Genomic DNA, 6,323 nt, shown 5'->3' on the forward strand with positions numbered 1-6,323 from the left:
AATTAAGTATCAAAAATAAAAAGACAATTAGTAATAAAATAGAGCAATCGATAGAGATAGTTTAAAGGAAGCAGAGAGGAATGATACCACTATACATTTAAGATGGTAGAATTCATATAATTCATCACTGAATCTGGCTTTCAGTTTTCTGGCTGCTAAGTTAAAGGGAAAACATGTCATGTTGCATAGATTCTAATTCCTGACAGATAAATGAATGTACCTTTGTCTGCAGAAACTTTTTTTCTTACTTTAACACAAACAGAAATTTTTTGTGCAGCCTTATCAAGATCTTTGAGTAACGTAATAGATATTTCCTACTAAAATTTAATAAAATTTTCAAATAATCCCCTTTTTATTGATAGTACAAACAGCTTGTATTACATATTTGTTTTTCACATTTTCATCTGGATAACAAAAACCTCAGAGGAACAAAATGGTGGGGGGAGTCCCTTTAGGCCTGACCTGCCCTTTTGATTACCTGAACAAAGGGAATTAGACCCAAATCTACAAAGGATGCAGAAGCTGGCCACCAAAGATTTGAATTTCCAACTCCTACAGTGTGAGCTCAGTTATAAAATCATAGAAGAGGAGCTTAAGATGAACAAAATCAATCCCTTCATTCACAAAAGAAGAAACTAAGGCAAGGGAAAATGTAGCCTCGGTTTGACTAGATTGTTGAGCACACTGATGTAGAATGCAGGCAGCCTTGCTCCTGACCATCACAAAAGAGGATTGCACATATGTTTTAGGAGGCCCTCACTATGCTTCCCATCTTAATGCCCCCATTCTTTCTCTGTCAACAATTGAGAAGAGATCAGGAGTAGAATTCAGACGCTGGAGCAAAGCTTCATATAATCAAAAAAATCCAAAGTGTGCAATTTTGTTTGAAGTTAATATAATACACATCTTATACTCTTCTCATACTGAAAGTTCACAATGAACTTTTGGGAACAGTCCTAATTTAATGTAATATCTTTTTTTTATAAAGATGATTTATATAGTTTGGAACTAAAGGCGATTTACTTTTTCACAGGGTTACAATATTAATCCCGCAAATCAGAAAAAAAACTTATTTATCAAACCATGTATTTCATTCAAATTTAGAGGCTATCATCATGACACATATTATTAGGTATAGCAATCTTTTCTTCCAATTACTAAGGAGATATTTTTACCAACTTACAGATTCTCCTATGCTTCACCAGATTCAATTTGTCTAAAAAATTATCTAGAAATTTCAGAGAGAGTTTTAAATGATTTTTCTGCTTGTGTCCTCCCATTTTTATTCTCCTCATTCCCATCTCCCCACCTACTCTGGTGAAAATTTCCTACATATCCTGGTTTTTGAAGGAGTCTGTGAAAACATCTCATCATTTCCTCACTTCAGCTATTAAGCCACTGGAAATTAGCAAGATCTGATATTACGCTTCATCATCATTTTTAAGTGCATTCTGTCTGCCTGGAGTATAGCAGTTCTTATGCTCCACAAAACAGCATGTGAGGGCTACTTGTTTAGTTAAAAATGTGACACTGAGCAACTGTTCAAAGAGAGCCCCTACACCAAAATAGAGAAAGCTCTGTCCACTTGCTGGCATTTCTTTCTTCCTTTCCTTTTCTCTGCTGTGCTGCCTGGCTTCCTGATGCACAGATGCTGCTGTTGGTCATTTCAGCCACTTTCCAGAGGGATTATTAAGATCCCCTTGAGCCAAGTTTGCAGGAAACAAATGGGTTTTATAAATGTATATTAATCTGTTCAGCTTCAGATAATGAAAACATACTACTCTGGTATGAATCATATGTGGCATGTGAAGCCCTAGCCCCTCCCCAAGGAATGTAACCAAAGGCGCTGAGGTGTTGGAATGTGGCCTCAGAGTCAGGGTGCTTCATGGGAGGTATTCACGATGCAAAAGAACAGATCCATATTAGGGGCATTTTTATTTTGGAATGAGGAGTAAAGCTCTGGCCTCTGTCCGTCCTCGAGGTCAGGAGAGGACACCTAGAATCAGGCCTGAATGAATGGACATGGTCTTCCTAAGGACACCATTTTAAGTAAATATCTCAGCAGGTGGTTGCTGCATCTCAAGAAGACTATGGGGCATGTGTACCTTTGCCCTCAGTCCTGGTCCTCCTTTGCTCACGGGCTTGCTGGGCCCGCCATGCCCATTAGGACAGGGTGGGCGTTGGTTCCTGTGTGCAGACCCAAGGCGGTTCCTGGGGACTCTGAGCCACAGCTCTGACTCAGAGAGTCGTCAGCCTTGGGACTACATCTACAGTTCATTTACTGACCCCCCAGGATATTATCAAACAGTACTGTGTTTCTGTGTTTGAAGAAGAGAATTTTACATCATTCTTGGGGAAATAGTGCCACTAAAGACTTTTCTTTCGCAATGCTGCCACATCAGAATATAAAACTCAGCGATATAGCAGATAACTACTTCATCCTCAGTGCAGATTAACTGACTGCATATCCAGAATTTACTCTGGGTAATCTAGTCTCTGCGAAGGCATAGGGTGGAGTGGAAAGTCTCCTGAATGGGGAGTCCTGACAATCATCTCTAGACCCTTTCACTACCACAAGCTGGTGACCTTGAACAAATGACTCACTTGCCCGCTGAGAGCCTATTTCTTCTTCTGTTCATAGAAAAAACAACTACCTGTCCTACAAATTTCACAAGATTATCTCTTCAAAATAAATAGATAACATGCATAAATTACTTTGCAAATGTTAAATTTTAGGAATTTAAGAAATTATACTCTAAACAGAATAAAATAGTGCTAAATATTTTTAAAGTGCAAACAATAGGAATATAATGTGTTAAAGAGTACAATGACTTATAATGAAGCATATATAAATGGAAACACATTATATTAAGTCTGATACAGACTCATAAGAATATACTAAAATACCTATATTTCTGCAGGCTTGGAACATGAAATTATGTACTTGTCAGTCAAATACTACAAGTCTTACGTATTTTCTTCAATGTTACCTACATATAATTGCTCAAAGAACTTAAAGACTTGTTTACACTGGATTTTCTGGCTTAGTGCACCCTCGTTCTTCCCTTTGGTCTATGTACAACGTCTGCATTCCATGAACCCTGGGGCAGCAGGATCACCCACTGATAAGACAGATACATTTGAGACAGGATATAAATCAGCCTGATCTTTGCCTAGGATAAGCTCTAACAGAGAATCAACCTTTAGCCTTGTGGACAGTGACTAGATCCAGTTCACTCTATTTCCCTATAAATTAGTCTAAACTAATCCGAATACATTCAATTCAGAGACTTTATACTGAGGCCATTTCTCAGTTGCTTGTGCTGGAATTAAACCAAACCCCTTTGCTTTGGGGAATGCTCAACTGGTAAGGTTCAGAGAAGGCAGTTTCAGTTCACAGACCTCACACCAAGTGATTACACAAGTAAGACACGTGCATCAATCCTTCCAACCACAGTCATCCAAGTGGGCTGTTGGGTTTTGTCACTTTGCTAAGTGCTGACTTCGGATCCCATTTGTAATCTGAAATGTACCAAGTGTACTCTTGTTGATACATTTGGAGTTGCTTCCACGGTTCAAACATTTAGGGTTACATGTATTTTTTCAAATGTGACCTATATTACTTGTATAGTTTTGTTTAGTTTCATTAACAGGGGCAGTGCAAGCACAGTGGTGGTGACAGAGGAAACACAGTCATTTTATTTCAGCACCTGCCAATGCAGGGCATTATGTGAGGAGCTTCAGATAAATTGCTAATAAGCTCATGAAAGTTTGGCAAGATTTATTTTATCATCCTTATTTTACTGATGAGAAAACTGTCAGCTGACTTGAGCCTCCATTACAAGTGACTGCAAACCCCAGACTGTTTCTGACTCTTAAAACTGGCTACAGGCCAGGCGCGATGGCTCATTCCTGTAATCTGAGGACTTTGGGAGGCCAAAGCGGGTGGATCATGAGGTCAGGAAATCGAGACCATCCTGGCTAACACAGTGAAACCCCCTCTCTACTAAAAATACAAAAAATTAGCTGGGCGTGGTGGCGGACACCTGTAGTCCCAGCTACTCGGGAGGCTGAGGCAGGAGAATAGAGTGAACCCAGGAGGCGGAGCTTGCAGTGAGCTGAGATCACACCACTGCCCTCCTTCTCAAAAAAAAAAGCAAACAACAACAACAACAACAACAACAAAAAACTGGCTACAAAACTAGTAGCAACTTCAGGAATACAGAATAATCATAGAAAATATACTTGACTTGCATGAATATATTAGGTCATTCTAGCAGTTTCCAGAGACCACAGAGGACCCTGCCCTCCCAGGGCTCTGCAACCTTCCTTGCCCTCTGGCATGATCAGAGGCCCCTGTGGCTCATGTTTCTGCCTCGGTGTTGGATAATAAATTATTCCAGTGGCTGGTGATTTGGTTGAGTCTAAATCTCAGCCAGTAAATGATAGAATGTGGCAAGCAAAGAGTTGCATGGGCCTCTTCTCTGGGTTGTGTGTATGGGGCTCAATTCCTCTCCACAACAGCAGGGATCTCCGTGCTCCAGAAATGCTCCCATGATGGGAAGCCCCACAAACTGATGGTGTTGGAATTGAAAGATACTGAAGGACAACATGTGAGGGAAGAAAGCTTTGTCTCTAAAACTTGGAGCTTTACTGCCAACCCAATTCCCATTTGCCTAACTGAAGACACACAGCTGTAATAGGAAAAAGTGGTGCATTGGTATCTGCTTTAAGATGCTCCAAGTTTCTCAGAGTGGACAGCTCTATGGTCAGTTGGTGGACAGTGGTCATTTAGTCACTGTCCTCTTTAGACAATGGTGGAATGTACACAGGATACAATGGCATGGCCAAAGTCAAGTATGACAATTTTATATTTCGGAGAGAAAACCAGGTAAAGAAAACTGAAGCTTTCTTGATGAGAAAATTCAAATTATCAAAAGACAAAAGATGATCTAGCCCTGCTTCCTGCATTATGAAGACATTATGAGCCTCGCCGTGGGTGCTGATGGTGGGGAGGGGAGTGTGGGAGGCCTGGGTTGTGAACCTGAGTCAACTGCCCACTCCTCACAGTCCCAGACCCAGGAGATATGGGAAGGCACGCACAGAGGAGTCACCAAGGAGCTTTTCACGGAGGGTGGTGATGTGTGGGGGCATCCTTCCTCCCACATGGGTTCAGGGAGATTCACCTCTCAGGGTCTCCTGAGCATGTGGGCATGGACCCCACAGGGCATGCAGGGGCGGACAGGCTTCCACGCAGGATGAGTGAGTGGAGAGAAACGCTCTGGTTAGAGAATTACTGGCCTACATGTCACCCCCTCACCAAGATAGAGAGCTCCCGATTTCCCCGGGTGGACAGGTGTCAGTGTGTGCCTTTCAGTGTCAACCCGTTTGTCAGATGGGTGAAATACAAGTCTTGTGAAGTTCGAACGCGAAACTTGTGATATCAAAAGGGTTTTATTAATGACCATCAGGGAGCCATGATCAAGGTGAAGCCTTCTAGCAAAACTAGCAATTGGCTTGTTGGCAGGTACACCCAAGGGAGGCTTCATACCTTAAGGTGACCCGGATGGTGTTTTGGAGATATGCAGGCCCACTTGTGACCCTGGTCCCTTCTACTGGGATTGTAAATAAAAATAAATGGTGGGCCAGAGGTCTCCTGGGAAAAAAAAATAAAAGACATTATGTTTGATTCACACGGTTTTATCTTCCATTCCACTCTTCATGAGCTAACTTTGACAGTGGAAAATGAGGAAAAACCTGAATTGGTCTAGAAGCTGGAGAAGAAAATTATTGAAATATCAGCATTTTGGGGGACTTTCTCCTACTTATAACACTAATGAGACATTAAAGTCTGGAGGGCCAATTTGAAAGTTTCCTGTTGGAGAGAGTGGTATAGTTTTTCACTGAGATGTTAGAAAGATCCTGGAACTCACAGTCATCCTCCCTGTAGGAGTAAAGGCTGAATGCTGATGGGGATTATCACCCTCACTGGGACAATATTTTAATCCCTTAGTCATTGTCGGTTGTGGTGACTGCCCAACTCATGATCAAAGATTGTTGAAATTATAAAAAATACAATTTTCTGATTCAAAAGCAGAAGCAAAGTAATTAAATTCTTATTTAAATTTAAGAAAACATGATTTTTATTGGGAAACATATAAACGACGAGATGGTAACAATACAGATGGTGATAATATTAGCTGGGTTAGAAACAAGTCAAAAATAATTTGTAAAGAGTTCATGGTTATAAAGAAAGAATGGTTTAAAATAAAATAGGAGTAAATGTAAATTTAAAATGCATTAGAAGGAGTCAATTTACAAAG

Source organism: Symphalangus syndactylus, chromosome 4 (assembly GCF_028878055.3).
Source record: "Symphalangus syndactylus isolate Jambi chromosome 4, NHGRI_mSymSyn1-v2.1_pri, whole genome shotgun sequence".
Taxonomy (NCBI): Eukaryota; Metazoa; Chordata; class Mammalia; order Primates; family Hylobatidae; genus Symphalangus; species Symphalangus syndactylus.